Below are 22286 nucleotides of genomic sequence, written 5' to 3'. Positions count from 1 at the left end.
CCATATATCTTTGGGAAAATAGTATTGGGATATGTAAATATTTGGGAATCTTGACATAGTAATTTTAAATAAAATGTCATTAAGTGGTTGTATTTCTTCTATTATATTGTGTCAGCTTTTAACAATTTGAAAAGCAGATTCACACACAAAGTAATAACAATGGGGGTCGTCATTAAATTTTCTTTACAATTTCTAAAATTTAAAGTGCTGCTAGAAGTTGACCTAGCATTACCCTATCAGTATATGCTGTCACTAATATATACCTGAGTCAAAACGATCTATGATAATGCTCATGAGGGAAGATATTCAAATAAAAAATAAAAACTCATACAAAACACTGATAAATTTGTATTTTAAAGGACCACATGATGAATGTGTTTTTATATAAATTCATGTGTGAAAATAATTCTGTGGAATAAAATACACTCTATTACATTTGAATTCAACTGAATTCTCTACTTATCTGAGTATATTCAATGCCATAGAGAGAATGAAGGTGAATGTCATTGGCATACATGGGTTGTATATGATGTAGGTTTTCTGAAGAAGGGATGACCACCTAAAGTTGGCTGAATACCCCTGCACCAGTCTAGGGAGAGCTTGAAAAATAACTTATGCATTGACAGTCCATAGACACACACCCTTTGATGCTCATAGTCAACAGCCATAAACTATTGAAGGTGTGCTGAACTCATTTGGGAGAAGGTGATGCAACAGCCATGTTGCCTCACCAACATGTGTTCTGTATCATATAACAGCTTTCAGACCACCAGGGGTGGCCAAAAGTGGTCAGGTGTAATATTTATGTAGGTTTAAAACTTGGAATAAAAATACCATTAGGAACATGAGCCTATTTTACTTAATATATACTGAGCAGAGAAGTGTGGGTGAAGACAAAAGTTTGTAGAAAAGAGAGCAAACTCATATGTATCATGAGAAAGCAGAATTTTAAGCAGTCTGAAAAGTTTAAGAACTTGACTTCAAATATAACCCACTCTGTTCTACAGTTAGACAGAATGATGTTTCCAATGCAAAAGTTAGATCACACCTGACATATTTGGGCCAGGAGTGAAGTTAGAATATTTACAGTCTCAGGGGCTCTTCCCAATTGCTAAAAAGTCATCCTACCTTCTGGTATAATAAGGACTTCCTTTCCATTTAATTTGCCTGGTAGACCTTCAGTAAGCAGTTTATCATTTTCTCTTCTGGAATGTAATGAAGATTTATTCATTTTACCTTTCTCCTAATTTGCTCACTTAAGAGCAAAAATAAAAGGGATCTGGCTTTGAGGTAGGGAAAAAGAACCACCCATTTCACGGGGCAGCTGCAAATATCATTTCTGGCCCGACAGCTTGAGACAAGTCATTATGTTACAGCAGGGATGGGAGATTTAGCAAGAGAGAAATGTCCCCAGTTCTCTAATTAAAACATTAGGTAATTCAAAGGAGAAATGCAGCCTATTATTTTTATAAGGGAAAACAATCATTCAGCCTAGAGAAAAACAATACGAATCTCTTATTCCCTATTGTTATGGAACCGGGCATATTATCGGGACATCAACAAACCCAGCAGTGTCATTTCAGGTCAGGAAGTTACTTTAGATGACTTCCATTTGGTCACTATGTCAAAGAGAAAGGCTAATTCGGTGTTTGGGACAAAATGGGGACTACAGGATTTTCTAAGGGCTCTTACACACCTGGGTACCCTTAAGGGCTTCTGTAGGTAGGAATTTGTTTCAAAACATCCATTTTTTTCTTGACTTCTCCTAAATGGTGAACAAACTGCTCGGATTCCAGATATACTTTTGAACCCATGCTTTAAAGAAAATGCTGCTTATGAGTCTGTGGCTAGCTGTCACTCAGTGACTGCAGGTGGTGCAGCCCTGGATAAAATTCCCTGCGCTGGGCACAACCAGCATCGCAACTTTGGTACAAGATTCTTGGCTCAAATAGCTCAATGTTTAATTTTATAATCAGAGTCTCAAATCCTGTCCACGGTATTTAGGAACAAAATCCCTGTATATATAGTATAGGGCACTGCCATGTGCTCTCTGTAAGATAATGCTTTATTCTCCTTCAGTTCTTTTAATTTCTTCTGGAGCACAAAAAGCTGGCCTGACTCCAGGGGCTGGCTGGTGTCAGCTCCCGGGGGCAGAATGACCATAAGTGGTTGCCCCTTGCATCCTTTGATTTCTCTCCTGCTGCATTTACCATTTGCATTTGTTTTGTTGCACAGAGGATTCTGAGCATTATTGTCTAAGTATTTGTGTAATACTTGGCTTTGTTGCTTTTATGTATTCAGAACCCATATGGAATATTATGACATGATGGCGCCCTACTCTGCGCAGCTATGCAGGATCTTCATGTGGTTTTAAAAGAGAAGAAAAGAAATATTTTCTTTAAAAATTGCCTATGAAAACAATACATTTCACACACAAAAAAGGACAAAATGGGAAACATAAAATCTTTTTTTTCCAAATCTTTATTGTTGGATGTAAAATGTATTACAGATGTTCCACATTTTTCCCCCATTGACCCCCTCCTCCCCACTCCCGCCCCCCTCCCACCTTTTCCCACACTATTGTCTGTGTCCATTTGTTATGCATATAAGTTCTTTGGTTTATTTCTTCCCACCCCCCCAACCCCTTTCCCTTTGAGGTTTGTCAGCCTAGCAATGAGTTTGTGCTTCTTAATCCCTTCACCTTTTTCACCCATTCCCCCAACCCCTTCCCAACTGGCAACCAATAAAATGTTCTCTGTATCTATGAGAATGTTTCAGTTCTTCCTGTTCATTTTGTTTGTAGATTCCATTATTGATAGATATGTATTCATTGCCATTTTGTTTGTTCATACATTTTATCTTTTTCTTCAAAAAGACCCTTCATCATTTCATATAATAACGGTTTGGTGGTGATGAACTCCTTTAACTTTTTCTTGTCTGGGAAAGTTTTTGTATGTCCATCGATTCTAAATGACAGCTTTGCAGGATAGAGTAATTTTGGTTGTAGGTTCTTGGTTTTCATCACTCTGAATATTTCTTGCCACTCCCTTCTGGCCTGCAAAGTTTCTTTTGAGAAATCAGCTGACAGCCTAATGGGTACTCCCTTGTAGGTAACTAGCTGCCTTTCTCTGGCTGCTTTTAAGATTCTCTCTTTGTCTTGAACCTTTTGCATTTTGATGATGATGTGTCTTGGTGTGTGCCTCTTGGGGTTCATCTTGTTTGGGACTCTCTGTGCTTCCTGGACTTGTATGTCTGTTTCCTTCACCAAGTTAGGAAAGTTTTCTGCCATTATTGTTTCAAACAGGTTTTCGATTTCGGGCACCCCCAAGATGCGAATGTTGGCACGCTTGAAGTTATCCCAGAGGCTCCTTACTCTATCCTCATTTTTTTGGATTCTTTTTTCTTTTTGCTCTTCTGATTGGGGATTTTTTGCTTCCTTATATTCCAAATCGATGGTTTGCTCCTTGGATCTACATACTCTATTATTGAAGCTGTGTAAATTATTCTTTATTTCAGTTAATGCCTCCTTTAATTCTAACTGTGTATCCATGATTTCTAACTGGTACTTTTTTATGCTCTTGATGCCCTCCCTAAGTTCACTGAGGTTCTCACTAAGTTCATTGAGCATCCTTATAAGCAGTATTTTGAACTCAGTATCTGTTAGGTTGCTTATCTCCCTTTCGCTTAGTTCTTTTATTGGGGTTTTGTTCTGTTCTTTCATTTGGGACCTGTTTCTTTGTCTCCTCATTTTGGCTGCCTCCCTGTGTTTGTTTCTGTGTATTACTTAATGAGAGGTATGGGGCTCGCTGAGACCCGGTGCTGCTCGTTTGAAAGAATTTAGGAAAAACCTGAAGCAGGATCCAAGACCGGCCAATCCTATGGTTAAGCAAGTGGCAACAGCTTGAAAGTTGTGTGGGGTGGGGCGGGGCCTCAGGGAGTCAGCAGGGCGGGGCTACCAGTGTGAGCCAGGTTGCTGGAGTCCCAGATATGGCTTCTGTCTGCCGCCCCCAGGAAGGGCTCACCAAAGGAACAAAGGCCTCTGACAGCACGTTTGTCCCCGAGGAAGCCCCCTCTCCAGCTCTCGCTCCAGTGCCAAACAGCTCAGTTCTTCCCTGTGTGTGTCTGGTGCCCCTCGAGCTGCCTCCCCTCCGAGCTTAGAGGGAGAGAGTCCGATAAGTCCATGCGCGGGCCCTTTAAGGAGCTGCCTGGGGCTCCAGCCGTGTCAGCCTCCCTGAGCCTCAGTTCCCGCTGGTTTTCCAGCCAGAAGTGATGGGGATTCTCTTCCTGGCACTGGAACCCTGAGCGGGACACCTGGTGTGGGACGTGGACCCCACAGTCCTCAGGAAGGACCTTCCCAGCCGCGGGATCCTCCTGATTTTTATCCACCACGCTTGGGTGTGGGACCAGCCCGTCTCGCCGCTGCGCCGCCGCCCCTCCTACCAGTCTGGATGTAGCTGCTTTTTTTTTTTTCCTTAGTTCCGTAGTTGTACGACTTCCATTCAGCTTGATTTCAGGCGGTTTTGAATGATGGTTGTTATGTAGTTTAGTTGTAACTTTGATGTGGTTGTGGGAGGACGCGATACCGCGTTTACCTACCCGCCATCTTGACCGGAAGTCTTTTTTTTTTTTTTTTGAGGAAAGATCTAATCTGCAGAAGATTACCGATTTTCAAGAAGATTGAACCCTGCTTCCCCAACCCCCTCGCCCAGGAGAGATCACTCTCACTCGCTGCTATGTCCTAAGGAATCAAAGGGATTTTTTTTTTTTGGCTAAATATCATCCAAGTCCAGTGAGTCATTTGCTCAGGTGAAGGTAGAGAGAGATAAATACTACTTATTTTCGTTCACAAGATAGAGGTAAAAATTCATATTTTGTTTTTCAACTACAGTTTGGATTCACTACTATTTTATACTTGTTTCAGGTGTATTTTAATAAGAATTGAGGATCAACCTACCTTTTGCTTATTCAGAAGGGGGGAGGGGCAGAGTGAGCCCTGGCAGAGGACCACAGAGATTCCCTCCTCTGTTCACCAAGCCCTCGTGCCAGGACAATCAGCACGCCTGTGAGGCGGACGAATGTGTTAGAGCACTTATCAAAATAATTCTAAAAAGCTTGTGAAAAAATGGTGAACAAAGTGCTCTGAGCTTTTTGTCATGAGTTAATATACAGCAATTGCTTAGCACAGTTTCTGACTATTGGAACAGGTAACAAAAATAGTAGCACTTATTTTCAGTATCACCCGGCAGTCCAGATGAAATATACACACCAACTCAATCCTGTTGCAAAGTAAACTCAGTAGGGTGACCTACTGGGACCAAAAGCACCTGTGAGAAGAAACTGCATGTTCATTGGGAAACACGCTCAGGAGAGGCAGGTTCTAACTGGAAAGAAGGAAAGTCATGAATATTTCAGGGCCCTCTAGTGAGTCAGACACTGGGCTGCATCTCACGTTCCTTTTGCACTTACCAGGAAAAGGAAAAGGGAAAAAATCCCCAAAATGTTTTCTAAGGCAATGTCTGTGTAGCAAAATAATATGATGCCCAGAACCCAAGTCTTAGAAACAGACCACCTCAGTCCGAAAGCTGACCCCCCTTTTCTGACCAGGTTCCCTGGGTGAGTTCCTGTTTCCCTGTTCGCCTCAGTGTGCTCACATATATAATGAGGATAATGATCATTCCTATGGCACGTGGCTTCTGTGGGGTCGACTGGGATAAGTGAGTGTGAACACCTAGAGGAAGACGTGCCAATGAATACATTCATCAGCTGACAGTATTCAGTAATGATAATTTACTTTGTCAAAAAACTTGCCAGGCGTCAAAACTCTTCCATGTGTTGTATCTTATGGACTTTTTCCTTTTCCCTCTTTTACACACGCACACACACACGCACACATGCACACACACATTCACCATCTATAATGGGTCAGATAATGACAATGATCACACCTTTCTCTGTGAGGCCCAGTTTGCATGGCTCACAAACGTAATATGTGGACCCGAGTCAGTATTTTGATTTCTAGTCCTGCTCTCTTACCTTTAAAAATTCTGCATGAGGAATCACTTGACTGATTGACAATTTGGGTACTATAGACACCAGTCTAGATAAGACTGCCAAATTATTTAGTTCAATAAGAAGCTTGATTCAAGCCTTCAGGAAACTTGGGTTTGATGTTACTTAAACGTGAGAATATATCCCTTCCTGAGAAATAAAATGTAAGGAGTGGAATGCTCCAGTGGGTATAAGGTGCTTGTGAGTATGTTATGCCAAAGAACTTGTCAAATAATTGAAGCCACAGATTTCTAGAATGTGACTAAATAATTGATGTGTTTCACTTTGTAATTTCCTTATGCGATTTTATGTAAAACTACTCGTATTCTGTATTATGTACATATGCTTCAAATGGAAACTTTGTTATATTCAGCCTAATGATGATGAAGTAACTCTACAATTATATTATCAAAGCAGCATGCTACAAAATTTCACTCAACTAAATGAATATTTATTGAGTCATCACTATACACCAAGTATTTGCTAGCCTTGAGGACAGATGGGTAATCAAACAGTCATCTTTCCAGCCTTTGTGAAGCTTCCATTCTAGTTAGGAGACAGAAAACACGGTGGCTAAATAATGAAGTGGTATAATTTCGGAAAGTATTAAGTATTATGACAGAGTGGACTAGGGGAACAGTGATGGTCAGTTAGAGAAAAGTCAAGCTAGCGGGCTGGATGTCAGGTAAGAGTTGATGTTAGAATCAGTATCCCCAGGTTCTCTCTTTTCCCCTCTTCCACCGAACTGATCACAATTTTCTCATGTTCTACCTAGTGAATATGTACAATTATCAGTTATTTCCAACCCACAATAGATATCATTAGTAGCAATCATTTAAAAAATATATACTAAAAATGGCTAAAATTTGTTATTGATAAAAAAAAAATAGAGGAGGCAAATAATCTAGGCAACATTTATTGCCAAATTTGACCTAGAGGATTTAAGACGGTGGGAAAAAATGACTACAAATGAAAATGTATCAGAACAGAAATGCTAACATCTAAAATTTTTATATGAACAAAAAATTGACTAAAAATTAAATATTAGTTAAGAACATTAAGAGGAAAAAATTTAAACTGATATATAAATAATTTTAGTAAGATAATAAAAATATAATCTGAGAAATTTGCATCAATTAATAAAAATTTTAATTGGCTAAATAGAGCTTATTTCTATAAATTGACAATATCAATATAATTATATTTAAAATGTTGTATTAAAAATGGTTTAGGAATCCAAACAGTGGAGCCAGAATACGTCGTTGCAATGAACACACTGCCTAGCACATAGTAGAATTGCAATGCACATCTTTATCTTTTCCCAGTTTTCTTCATACTGGGAACATAATGGTGATTAAAAAAAAAAAATCAGAAAGCAAACAAATGAACCATAAACCCTCTTAGTTGCTGCACCTGAATATTAAAGTTTCGGAGACTAAACATATAAACCCTCATAAAAATTTTCAAAATGTAAAGAACGATGAATGAAATTTCGGAGTCATGTTCTACAGAATAACTGAGTGGTTGTGGTGGGGATAGTTAGGAAGAATAATCAAAAACTGCCTCAACATGGCATCAACGATGGGGAAGTGTTCCTGCTACCAAGTTTAGCCTTAACAAGAGTACCTGTGGGAGGGGAAAGTGCAGAGTATATCCTAGGAATATCACCAAAGCCCAGGCGCAGGTTATGTAATGAGCAGTAGTGGTAAATATCTGTAAAACCACACTAAGGAAGTGTTAGATATAAAAAATATGGGAAGTGGAAGTGAACTTTAATCTGCAGGCAACAGGGAATCAATCTTCGAAGGAGCTGTAATTCAGGGAGACCATTCGGCCAGCATTTCAGAAGGAATTATAGGAGAAAGTCATTCAGACAACAGTGAAGTTAAGGAAGAAGCAATGAAGTCCTGAGCCCTGGTCGAGGGAATGAAAGGAGGAATAACTTAGGCATGGATAGGATGTAGGAGGTTAGCGGGTGAGGGGGTATAGGACCACCCTGGTCTGAGTCTGTTGGGGGTGTTGATGTCTAGCAGAGAAATGGATATTAGGTCTATAACTTAAGAACCCAAAGAAAGGGTTGATAGCCATGGAAATAAACGATGAGATTTACTAAAGGGGAAGAAAAGTAAAGAGAGTAGAACCCAGATCTTTAAGGACTGTCTACCTAGGGGGTTAGCCTACAATTTTATTCAGCAGCAGATGTAGGTAAACATAATACAGTTAGGAACTGGGGATTGAAATTAGTAGGGGAGCCTAGAAGCGATGGTCAGACAAGAAGTCATGGTGACCAAAGTCTAGTTCAAGGAAATGATAAGTGGTGGAGCTAGAGCGGATTAGGGGTGGGCTAGCTGAGTAGTTTTCCTCGGTACCTACTGTCAGCATCACTAGGGTACTGGGGACGTGAGACAGGAAGTGATGGGCTCGCCAGGACTTCGGTTGAAGCATATATAAACTGGAAAGGAACATGTTGGCAAGCTGCTTGAGTATAGAAGCAGATCTAGAGTCTGGGACAATGCTTGAATAAATGTGGATGCTTGCTCAACTTTTACTGTTTTATCTGCTTAATTTTCCTTGTTTTGCTAAGCTGAACAAGTTTGAGGACAAAATCAGAGTGGCCAGGATTCCAGAAAGAATGAACGTGGTTATCTTAATCATCCACCATCACCACTGGTCCTCCATGAGGACTGTTTCTCCTTTACAGAAGTGCTGAACAAATGCTTAACAAATACCGGTTTGAAGAGGAACTGGCTCTGAAGGACAGTACTTTCATACTCATCAAATGAAGGTTATAACCCCGATCGTATCTAATCACTGTTAATTACATAATTCGGTAATTTGGGAATGAAATTTTTGAGAATTCTTTAGTGAAGACTTCAGAATGGAGAATGTCATTATCCCTTTAACAATAAAAATTCAAGGACTCATGGACCTCAATGTATTCTCTCTGAAAAGTAAAGATTTAATTGAATTAAAATTATTGAAGTTAAATGCTTACATTTTATCTCACATCAACTAATTTAAAGAATAGGTAATATATAGTTAAAATAGCTTACAAGAAATAGAAGATAATGACATAAGTATATTTTTTTGTCTGCAAGTATATAAAACTTTGTCAGCTTCTGAATAGACTTTGATCCTTTGTTGCATAAAAGTTTGAATGACCCCTAAGAAGGTATACTTCAGTCTAGGTATGAAATGATCTAGTTATGAGAGATCTCTAAAGATACCTTGGATTAGTAGGCCAAACCTTTAAGTAAGGTCATAAAAATATTTTTTTAAAGTTTAAAAGTATAAAAAGAAACTATAATCTTTAAGAACTTAAAAGGTAATTTCCCAAGGGAAAACATATGAGGCAGAGTTTAGATATTCTTATTTTAACCCCAGCAAGATGAACAGAAAGCAGGTCTCTGCCAGAGGCCGTAGATCCATACTTCACCTCTAATGAGCTCTCCACAGAGCCACAAAGTTGGGATTTATTCCGATACACAAAGTGATTTTTAAAAGAAATTAACATTGATTTTCTGTATTTCCCCTTACTAATAAAATGATACAATCCATAAAGGTATTATTACTATAAACATATTTAAATTATAGAGCTGATCTGTTGAGATGGTCTCTATTTTTTCAGGCTGATTGTATTAACTGTTGTGCTTTCAAATCAATGTAGCAGGTTCATTCACAGGTTGTTGAATGACAATATATATATCAGATTCCACTTTCATTAGAAGAGAATTTTGTAAAGTGAGTTAAACATTTCAGACAGTTCACTTTCCCCAGGCTTCTTCTGTAAAGTTGTGCAATTGATTTTGCAACAAAACTTTTCTTTTTCTTTGGCAGAATTAGGATGAACTCGCTGTACTTGTGAAGGTAGCGTCTTATGATGAGGCAAGCAGTACATGTGCTATTAGGATTGCAACCCTTTAATTCCATATTTTCTTTAACAACAATTGCTATACCATATTGAGATCCTAGCTTATAAATAACATCACTAATAGTAGTAGTTGCTCTTAATAATGTATTCATATATGCCCAGGTACTCTGCTAAGTGCTTTATGCTCATTAGTTTACTGATTCTCATATCCATCCCACTTAACAGATGAGGAAACCAAGACCCAAGAGAATTTCTACAACTGTCTCAAGCTTATGTAGAGGCAAGTGGCAGAGCCTAGAGTGGCTCTTGCTGATCTAATTAATTAGTTCCTAGATATTATCATGCTACAGTCTCTTCTGGTTTATTCACCATTCCTACTACGCTGCCAGAGATACTAGGTAAAGCTTTACAAAGTAACAGTCTACTCTATGTTGACATTGTACTGGGATGTAAGAAATATTTTTCCAATTTACTACTATCTTGACATGAGAAAAAAATTAAGAACCTATGTTTGGTGATACTATTTGTACACTGAAATGTTAACTGACTGAAATTATGAAGGAAGAGATAAATAATTTATAATGATTAATGATGTATCAAAAATAAAATAAATGAGAAACCTTTGAAACAATGTACTTCATCATTTCATAAATTAATAAAATGTGGAAATGACTAAATGTAGAACCTGACTTTTACAATTTAATGATGCTGGGAATATGAAATGAGTATTTATTAAGCACCCACAGGGACATAGTTGAGTATTAGGATTATGAAAATATAATCCCATACTTAAGGTGTTTTGAAATCTCATTAAGAAAACACAAAAGTAAAAGTATATAAATATGAGTTAAAGATAAGGTATGGATAAAGGATGATGACTATGTGGTCTGTAACAGTAAGCAGAAGATATGGAGTGATGTTTCAGGCAACCTCATTCCTGTGCTCAAACGTCATTTCCCTTGTGGCAACTTCCTATACAGTACTCCCTTTCTGGACTTTACAAGACGGTGAAGAATGAGGATATGTCTCTATTAGTTCATAGTTAGCTTTTGAATACTTAGTTTCAAGTGCATTCTCCCTTACTATGAATTTCTTTATGGCAGTGGCTAAGTCTTGCTCATCTTAATGATCCTGGAATTTACCACAATACCTGGCATACAGTGGGTGCTCAATAATAAAAAATAACAAATGAATACATGTGTCCATTAGGAATGAGAGAGAATTAGGATTGAGAGACTTCTATATGCTCATTATTTTTTTTCTAGGCCTGTTCCTTCTACATCTTTTATTGATCATATGTAGGTTATATTTCAAACTCTGACTGGCCCATGCAGGATTACTGAAAATATAAATGATCACAAATGTACTAGTGGCACTTTCTTATATTAGCCTGGAATTTCTCCGTGGAAAAGAGAACATAGGCTCAAAAAGAACATTAGGCTCTTTGTCCTTCTCCATATTCTATACAGTGTGGATAGTTAGACTTGCTGGTTTGAGATTTGCTGCCTTTATCTACTAAGCATTTATTGAGTGCCTATTATGTACCCATCATTAAATTTGACATCATGAGGTACAAAGCAAAGCCCATGATTTCAAGAAACACCTAATTTATTGGGAGATAGACAATTACAATAAAGTTTTGTACAAATATTATATTAGAAACATGCACAGAGTACTATAAAAATACATCGGATGTCACCAAAGAAAGCTGTAACAATTAGTGAAGTTACTCCAAAAGAGTAAAAGTTGAGTTGCTTTTCTACTCTGACAGATGAAAAAGGCAGAAGGACAGACCAAACAGAGCAAACCGCATAAGCAAAATATGTCAACAAAGGCCAGCCTGATGTGTCGTGAGGGGTCCCAAGTTCCGCGTGCTTCGCCAGGGGTTTCTTGGAGGGCGGAGAGGTACAGGTGCAGGGTGGGGATGTGTGTAGTTAGTCTGGATCGTGAGCTTTGCAGGCCAGCTTTTAGCTTTGACACTTGTGCACTTGAAAGAATACGACCTTGTCAGATTTATGGTCTAGGAAAGCTACAGTGACAAACGAGTAAAGACATGATTAGAAGGAGTGACAATGGAAGCACTATTTCTCAAAGTGAAGAGAGCATGGAGAAAGTGGGAACCAGGAGTCCACTGGAGGACCATTCAGAAAGATGGAAATGCTGATTAGATTTGGGAGGAAAGTAAAGGGATCATGAAAGAGAAGTAAAAGCTAAACATGGATGTCAGGTTTTATTTATTTTTCTTTCTTTCAGTGCCTGAACATGTAAAACTCACTGAGATGGAGAATTTAGGAAAAAACCATTGTAGGGTTACAGGGATGATAATGCATTTAGTTTTAGAGAAGTTGAATTAAAGATGTGGTTCATCAAAGAGCATATGACTTTTAGGTAGAAAATGGATGCATGGCCCGGCCAGTGTGGCTCAGTGGTTGAGCATCGACCCATGCACCAAGAGGTCGCCAGTTTGATTCCTTGTGGGCACATGCCCAGGTTGTGGGCCCGATCCCCAGTGGGGGGCATGCAAGAGGTGGTCAATTGATGTTTTTTTCTCATCAATGTTTCTATTTCTCTCTCCCTCTCTCTAAAAATCAATAAAGAAAAAAATATTTTATAAAATCATGTGAGGAAATAGATGCAAGGAATATCATCTACCCTCGTAAGACAGGAAGGAAAGAGCAGATACAATCCACAAGCAAAGTAAAAGAAGGGTTAATGACATTAGCAAAATTCATGCTTGAGAGAAGGGGCCCATAGATTTGGAGATTATATATAAAGTTATATATATAAAATGATATAAATATACGATGTAAAGGAACATTAATGGATCCAAGTGGCTGAGATGCAAGGAAGGGAAGCATCTAAAGCACAAGGTGAAGAATTAGCCTTAAACTGGAGGAAGGAAAGACATCTCGCATTCTTTACCTACAGGAGGGACACATCTGAGGCAGAGATCTTGCAGGTGGAAGCTAAATCATCAGATCCTCAGGCAGCTGAATGATCCGTGCATTTGTTGTTTCATTTACTCAACTCTTACTATGTGCTGAGAGGAGGCAACAAGAAATGGGATAAGAGTCCACATTCTCAGGCAAGTGGTAGAGATGGAAAAGCAACAAGCAAGTTACAATACTGTGCTGTCTATAATTAAAGTGCTCAATGGGACTTCAGCATTTTTGAAATTGGAGAATTCTTAAAATTGCTTGGTAGTTTTTTTGTTATTTTGTTGTTGTTTTTTCATCTCTGGAAGAGAAATCAGAGCAAATTTGTTTGGAGAAAGTCATAGGACAGTGTTCTTTAGTTACACAAACACATACAAGGCTTTTACCCTTTATCTTTAGAAAACCATGAAATCTGCAATGAAACAATGCAGATGTTTCAGAATGACTGAGAAGTTACAGGGGACTCTTAGAAATTATACTCAGAGTCTCTGTAAAGAGGTCACAGGCATGCCCTGGCCTGTTTGGTTCAGCGGTTAGAGCATCGGCCCGTGGACCAGAGAGTCCTGGGTTCGGTTCCCACTGAGGGCATGTACCTCAGTTGCAGTTTGTCTCCGGCCCTGGTTTGGGTTGTGTGGGTGGCAACCAGTCTGTGTGTCTCTCTCACACGGTTATTTTTCTCTCTCTCTTCCACCCTCTCTCCCTCCCACTCTGAGGATAAATGTGAAAATGTCCTCGAGTAAGAACATAAAAAAAAAAAAAGAGGTCACAGCCATGTTCAATGACAGCCTTTTTCACTCTTTAAGATTTAAATGTCACTATTTCTCAAAATTATTACTTGTTCTTAAAGGGAGGTGAGTTTATCTTCTGTTCAAATATTTGCCCACAGAAGAGATGGGAATGGCAAACATGTCTGGAAGATGTGCGGGTTTGACCAGCTTGCCCCTGACTGGAGGCGGCAGGATGTTAAACATGAATTGGTCTGAGCTTGGTTAGTGTCATTGATTTCTCATACATTTATTTTATTCTGACTGAATAACCCAAAAAACGATTGGCAATGTACCATCAACACTCTGAATGCCTTATCTGGGCCATGGAGACTGTATAATACAGGAAGAAATTGTTAATCACATGGAGGTGGAGATGAGCCGACCCTGGCTCGGACAGGGAGGAGGGTCCCTGCCTCTCGAGAGCGGTGGGGAAGTGGAGGCCTGGACTCAGGTAGGAAAGTCAGAGAGCTCAGGGGAGGCAGACTTGAGCTGATGTCTGCCCTGTAGAATCTGGGGCATGTAAGACATGATCGATGGGTTTGGACCTGAGTCTATGAGTCCCAACGGTACCTAGAAACAGTATAGGTAACTTTCCGAAAGGGCATTTTGAAAATTCTAAAGCATTCAATAAAGTTTTCTAAACACAGGTTATCCTTGACTCTATTTTATGAGAATTTAGGAGATACAGACATGAAGATGCAGACATAAAGATACAGTCAATATTATGTCAACATTAACTACATACATGGCGGAAAATGCCTACACATAAACTACATACACCTACACACAACCTCACACACACCTACACACAATCACACACACACACACATCTACACACAATCACACACATATTTAAAGCACATGTGGAAGAAGAATCATCAGCAGATTGAAGAGAAACAACCCAGGACATATGAAGAAAACTATAAAAGTATAGATTTACAGAAGCAAAATTAAGTATTTTAAGAAGGATTTAAGCAATGATGTGAAATGTTAGAAAGAAATAACAAAAGGAAGTTGGTCACTGAGCTGTGTGGCGTTGGCAACAGGCGATCAGTGACTCCTCGTAAAGGGAACGCCCTGGAGGGGTGGCTGCAGAAGGCTGAGCACCGGAGGCGCAGAGGATGACAGTTCCCTGAAGAGGAAGGAAAGGAACCAGAGACCTACCCGAGTCTCAGAATGTGGTTTAAGACAAGAGGCCGGAGGATATCTGGGGTAGAGAAAACAGGGCGCTTTAAAAACAAATGAACATCTGAATTGTTGGCTTGAGGACACCAGATCTCGCGATGGCTGGTTTGGGCAGTGCTCGGGGCCACCAGATCTCGCGATGGCTGGTTTGGGCAGTGCTCGGGGCCACCAGATCTCGCGATGGCTGGTTTGGGCAGTGCTCAGGGCCACCAGATCTCGCGATGGCTGGTTTGGGCAGTGCTCATGGCCACCAGATCTCGCGATGGCTGGTTTGGGCAGTGCTCAGGGCCGGTGGGAGGGCGTGGCAGGTGGGTGGGACACAGCCCTGCTTGGAGTGCTTTCCTGGCCAGGGTTTAGCACGGGACACGAGCACAAGAGCAGTAGGACCTGAGGAAGGTGTGCTGAGGGGACAGATCTAAAGCTGAGGAAGGAAGTGAGGAGAGGAACGCAGCTGAGGACGCAAGGCTGCCAATATACGAAGTCTCACCGCCCTGGGGAAGTTGGCCCAGAGGGAGTAACAGCTGGAAAGAGAGAGGCTGCGAGTCCCGCATGGAGTCCAGGACCTTGGCATTGAGGGAGGCAAGGAACTATGAAGCTCTGGAAACATGGTTTTCATTATTAAAAAAAAAAAACTCTTGTATCTTAGAGAACAATACACTATTTCTTATATATTTTGTTATGCTTTTATACAGATGCTGCTTTGTTTAAATTTTTCATTAATATTAGAAATAAACACTCCCTAGAAGCCTATCTAAACTTGTTTAAAAATAACTAAATTTTATTTTTCATGAAATTAACCAGATCCTTTTGTACCCCTTTGTTTCCCAGTATAAAGATCAACATCAACCAACAGTCTTTATCAGTAACATGTGCCCTGGTTCCATCTTCTTTCCCTGGGTTGAGCTGCTGTGAGGAGCCAGAGGTTTGCATCCTTTGATACATTGTTTGGTCTCAGCTCTCTGACTTCTGTGGGAAAGTCCTTCTGAGGATCACCGAATGGCCCAGGGATGGCCTGGCTACGTACATTCTGACCAGTAATACAAGTCAGTCCTAAGCAGAAGGTATCTGTCTAAATGTTTTCACCTGTATCTATCCATGTTCTTATATTTTTTCAACCACTGAGTTTCTCTGACCATATGACCAGTATTAAAAGGATAAAATAAAGGTATCAATTTGTGATTAATAGCATCTAACTTTGGAAACAGTCATCATAGCAACCCTGCTTCTTTAAATCACCTCACTGGTTTTATCACTACATAAACAACTTGAAACGGAACACTCACTGAATATTATAAGATGGTCCTACAGACAGTGATTATGACAGTAACCACAGGCACAGCTGAGAAAGCTTTGTATAAACAATTAAGTTGCATTTTGTCCCTGTGGTGTAAAATACAATGAGTTAATTACCGTAAACTTAGCTTTTAAACTAGGAATTCTTGTGAAAACAGCACAGTATGAGAAAAGAAATACCATTTATAAAATATATGGAGCTTATGTTTAAAGTTCTTTAAACAAGATGAAGCATGCATGGTTAGAATATGGTGAGGTTTTAACCTGCTATATATTTCATCAGTGATTATTCTAAAGAAACCCATGGATGTAAAATAATATGTCTATGAAAAGGCAGTTGCAATTTAGTGGACATGATAAGTTAGGGAAAAGGAGCTACCTTAAGTGCATTTGCCAAAGACTGTAATTCCTCTAATTCCAAGACCGCAATATCTTTATTTTATTCTCCATCATGTTAACACCCAGGAGTATTCCTTTCCCATCCCCATGTTCCAAGAATGGAACAAGATCCAGTGATCACAGCACATCTGAAGGTCAAGGCCAACACCAAACCCTCAGTACTGTAAACTGAGCACGAGATCTTGGATATATTTTTGCCTTACAATAAAATTCATTCCAACCTTTGATGTCACATTATATTCTTTTGTGAGATACACACCTCCCGGGGTGGCCCATCTGGGACCTGGGAGAACTTAAGAAAAACAGATTGTTCAGGTTTGCAAAACTGTAGGTGATTTTATAGTTGGCACAATGCCTGCTAGTAACCATGAGAAAGGGGCACAGAGCTCAGAGAGTATATCATGTCATCAAAGAAAAAGGTAAAAAAGGGCTTTATGCTTTGTAATATTTTACAATCACTGCTCAGAGTTAGTCCCTTTCTATTACATAAAACTTACTCCTAAAATGCTAAAGATTGCACATAAAAGGAAGACAGATACATTTCACATGTGAATGTTGATGCAAAAATCCTAACTAGATTGCTAACAAACAGAATTTGATGGCACATAAAAATATAGCATGAATATGTAGAATATATTCCAGGAATCTATGGATGTTTGAGACATAGGAAATCTAGTATAGAATTCATTATATTAATGAATCTAAGAACAATAAGTGAATTGATCTTCTCCATTAATTCTAAAATGGGATTTCATATAATTCAACCAGCCTTTGTAAAAAAAACAAAACTTAACAGCAACAAATAGATAATACCTTAAAGTAAACAAATCTATCCATAGGTCCATCTATATGTCATCTATCTATGTCATTCTAAAGCCAGTATCTTCTTTAATGGAGCAACCCAGAGACATTTTCAGAATCATTACCCTAATATTTAACTCATATTGGAGGTTTGAAACAATGTAGTCAAATAAAAATATTAGGAGATAAGAATTGAAATAAAGAAATAAAACCATCTCTATATGCAGAGAATATTAAGATATACCTAGAAACCCCAAGAAAATCTTTCAGAATAAACTGCTATAAGCATGAAAATAATTCAATAAGTTAGCAGGATCTTAAGTCAATGCACACAAATCACTAGTCTTTTGATATATAAACTATAAACAGGAGGTATAATAAGAACAAAATTTCCATCTAAAAAAAAAAAAGTAAAAACCTAGCAATAGATTTAATAAATATGTAAAATCTACATTAGGAAAACTTTATTTTATTTTTTTTTAATCCTCACCCGAGGACATTTTTGCATTTTTTGTTCAGACAGAGCGGGAGGGAGAGAGAGGAAGAGAGAGAGAGAGAAACATCGATGTGAAAGGAACACATCGAGTGGCTGCCACCCGCATGACCAACCAGGGCCTGGGACAAACTGCAACCGAGGTACGTGCCCTTAGTGGGAACCGAACCCGGGTCTCTCTGGACCGCAGGCCGACGCTCTAACCGCTGAGCCAAACCGGCCAGGGCTACATTAGGAAAACTTTAAAATGATGCTGAAAAACACAAAAGTACACTTGAATAAATGGCAACATCCTAAGCTTTCAACAGAGTGGCTTTCTTAGTTAATATATCATTTTAGTATAACCCAAAGGAAAGCACCAATAATTTATTTCTGAAATTAGAAAACTTAATTTTAAATTTTACATGAAAAAAATAAATAAGCAAAGGTACCCAGAGAAATCCTGAAAAAGAAGAGCGAAGGAGATCATCCCTACCACATATTAAAACATAATATGAAGCCTTGATAATCACAACAATCTGGTCTTGCGCGGGAGAATAAATAGACGAAGGAAACAGAAAATAAAGTTCTGAACTGATCTAAGTACATATGAAAATTATTTTATTATAAAGGTGGAATCTCAAAGCACTTGGCAAAAAAACTGTACTTTTAGGAAAATTTTATTTTAAAACTCAACAAATGAAAAAAAATACAAGATTGGTTATTATGTCACAGAGTAAATAGAATATGATCTAACGAATCAAAGACACATACATGACAAAAACTAAACCATACAAGTTCTTGGAAAAAATAGAAATTAATTGTTTTATTATCTGAAATTGGGGAAGTATTTCTAATAATAAGCAGAATGCAGGAATAAGAAAAAATGATTGCTAAAACTGAATAAACATATTTGCAGGGAAACAACATAAAGTCAAAACACAAATGATACAAAGGACAACATATTTGAAATTTATAAGACAAAGGGTCAATTCCTGACATAAAGAATTTTTAAAAATTAGTAAGATTAAGAACCTTATAGAAAATTAGCAAAAAATTATAAGCAGACTGTTCACTAAAAAAAGTTAAAATTTTCAACTTCACTTGTAATAGAAATGCAAGGTAAATTTACAAAAAAAATGTTCTCACCTGTCCAATTCCCCCACCCCAACTGATACAATGTTTTGATGGTGAAGTTGTGTAGAAATAGGCACTGGCACATGACCTGTGGGAGGGCATCATGGGAAGGAAATCTGGTGGCATATCACAAATGTACAGATACAAATATCCTTTGACACAGTGATCCCATTTTTAGAAATCTACCCTGAAGATATACCTTTAGGAAAACAAAAAGCAAACAATATTATTTATTGCATTATGATTTATAATTGCATTTCTAAGGCTGGACTTAATCAAGGGGGCTCCTAGCTACACTAGCAATTGCAGATATTTCCCCCCAGGCAATGGGAAGCCATTTAAGACCTTAACATGAGAACACTTCGCTTTTTAAAAGATCATCTTGCAGTACAGAAAATAGAGTTGGAGGAGTAAGACTGCAGAGACCCAGGTGGAAGGTTATTATTGTCACCTCGGATGATTGAAAATGTGAAATCTCACTCTACTGGAAAGCAGAGGGGCTTAAGCCACCATGATCTTGGAAATTTTATTGAACACACTGCATAAAGGGCACCATAGGAATTAACCAGTGTTTTATGCCAAAACTGGCAGGGAGAGAGACTCTAGCTATGTGACTTCCCATTTCCCTTCCTGGACGTGCCATCTCGGATGAGAGGCAGCAGTTACTGCGGCTGTGAGCTGCCAGGGTCAGGAAGAAAAACCATTGTCTCTACCCTCTGAAGTTCAGAACCGGAGGCCTGTGAATTAAACTAAAGTAGGCAGATTGGTAAGGAGAAGACAAAATGTATTCACCTGTTTCTGCAAGAGCTCACAAAAAATGTAGCTCAAAAAAGGACCTAGAAGTTGGGAATTAATATACCTACAGTCTTGTCCAGTGTGGCTCTGTGGTTGAGAATCGAACCGTGCAACAAGAGGTCACCAGTTTGATTCCTGATCAGGGCACATGCAGATGTGCCATTTGATGGCACATGTGGCCAATTGATGTTTCATCAATGTTTCTATCTCTCTCTCCTTCCTCCTTCCTCTTGCTCTCAAATCAATAAAAAAGAAAAAAATTAAAAAATATATACCTACAGTCTTAACAGGGAAGGGGGTATAAGAAAGGGCATTTACAGGAAACAAGTGATTGTTAGGAAGGGTAAATAGGCCCTTGGGAGAATAGATGGGAGATATAATAGGTTTTAATATATGAATCTTTGTTTAGAATAGTCTTTACAGTTTTAAATGGTTGAAAAAAATCCAAAGAGTAATATTTTATGAAAATGTATATGAAGTTCAAATTTCATTCCATAAATGAGTGAATTTTTTCCTTTGATAATAGCACACTCATTTATTTATATATTGCTCATGGCCTCCTTCACACTACAACAATGGAACTGGGTAGTTGTGATAGAGATAGCGTGGCTGCAAAGCTTCAAATATTTACTACACAGCCCTTAAAGAAAAAGCTGGCCCACCCTTGGTCCAGGGCCATGTTTGTTTCACAAAGACTTTCTAACTTGAATACTGGGAGAAAAATGGACCATAGTTAGTCATCATGCAGATGTCAGTTTATCTAAAGACATCCTACCTTAAGATAAACGTATGTATATAATATGTCTATGAGTATGTAGTATTACATGATAGACATGTTGTAGTGCACACTCCCTAGCAGATTTCTACTTTAGGCACTGCTTTTTCCTGTTCAGGCTGTGGAAGTCATGCATTCAGGTTCCCCACTTTTCTAGACTCCCTTGCAGCTAGGGCTAGCAGCATGGTCTGATTTTGCCAATAAACATAGGTAAAACTCTGCTGGAGAGTGCAAGCTCTGGGAAAGCTTTTGCTTTTCTTTCAAAGTTCCAAAATTACCTCAGTTTTCTAAATGTACTCACTTTGAAAGCCTATCCACATTCTTCCAGCTTTGAATGCAGAAGTGATGGCTGAGGCTGTGGCAGCCACACCATGACCATGAGGCAACACAAAGGGGACAACAGAGATATTGGCCCTGATATTCTTGAACTGCTGAGCAAAAAAAAACCAAAAAAAAAATGTGAAATTGGCTCCAATATGTACAGATCTATATCATCTGTGACTGAAAAATATATAATGTTCATTCATGCCCTTATTGAAAGACCTAAGAATTCAAAGGCATAAATCTCCTAGAATCACAAGGGAATTTATTCACTTACAGACTAATACTAAAAGAGAAAATCAAGACAAATACTAGCTTTAGAGTTTTTGTCTAGAAAGTTTTCTCATACCTTTCCCCCCACTCTGGGTCTTTAGGTGTCTCTGCTTGAGCCCTATTTTTAAAATCTATTTCCTTTTCTCATTGTGCATTGGTCAAATCATTGCAATAGGCAGTGCCAAAGCTATTTCTTTCTCCTCCACTTAAGTATCATACAACAATCTCTATTAACCCTAGCCAACTATCCCATTGGCAAACTGCACATTGTATAGTCAGAGTGATGTAGGCACCATCACTTTATTCTGCCTCCAAATCTGTGCCAATCTATCCTTCCGGAAATCTTTGTAAGAAATGGTTTAAAGGTCTTTTTCCTCAGGGGAAAAGAAATCCAAAATAAAATGATTGTTCTTTGGGGATGCAAAAGAACTATTAGGGTAAAAAGACTTACCTCTGGAAATAACAGATCAAACCAGTGACAAATGGACTGTTTTAGTTCAAGAGTATTTCCCGATTAATATTTCTACCTAATTATAATTTCTCAGATGACTTTGGGTATATAGAGATACCTATTATCTCAATTTAATATTTTCTTTACTTTCCCAAAGGCAGTAAGAATGAAATGAAACAGAATAAAATTAATATAAAAAGGCCACCAAATTTACAAATGGATAATTTGTATCCAGAAACTTCTATGAGGCAATGACAAGAGGCCTATGAAATCTTCATGTAAAACCTGGCTCTGCAGGAATCAATTACAGTAGCCCAAAGACAGATGGATCGCTGATTGGTATTCCAGATTACAGCATCCTAACTACGGTGCCATAGTTTGTACTCCATGTCACTAAAACTATTTTCCAGTTATTTTTGCTACAGTTCCAGAGTTGTTCATACAGAAAACACAAACAGTTGTAGGCATTTTAGCTTTAATGAAAATGCACTCATTTGTTATTTTATTTTATTTTTGCATTTGGGAATGAGTTTATTTATTATACCATGGATAGAGGTAATTGTTCTCCCTTTCTTTAGAAAAGGTACCTATTTTTAAATGAAATACAATGTTATATGTATATGCTATATGGAACCAATTGTATTTGTTCAGCCAATAAAGAAATAAAATATGTAACCACTTTGATTAAATACCACAAAGTAACTTAATACATTAATGGTCCAATTCGTAACATGTGAGAAAATTTCAGAATTGTGAATAATT

The sequence above is a fragment of the Molossus molossus genome, unplaced genomic scaffold, assembly GCF_014108415.1.
Source record: "Molossus molossus isolate mMolMol1 unplaced genomic scaffold, mMolMol1.p scaffold_m16_p_9, whole genome shotgun sequence".
NCBI classification, from domain to species: domain Eukaryota; kingdom Metazoa; phylum Chordata; class Mammalia; order Chiroptera; family Molossidae; genus Molossus; species Molossus molossus.
This window is presented reverse-complemented; position numbering follows the sequence as displayed.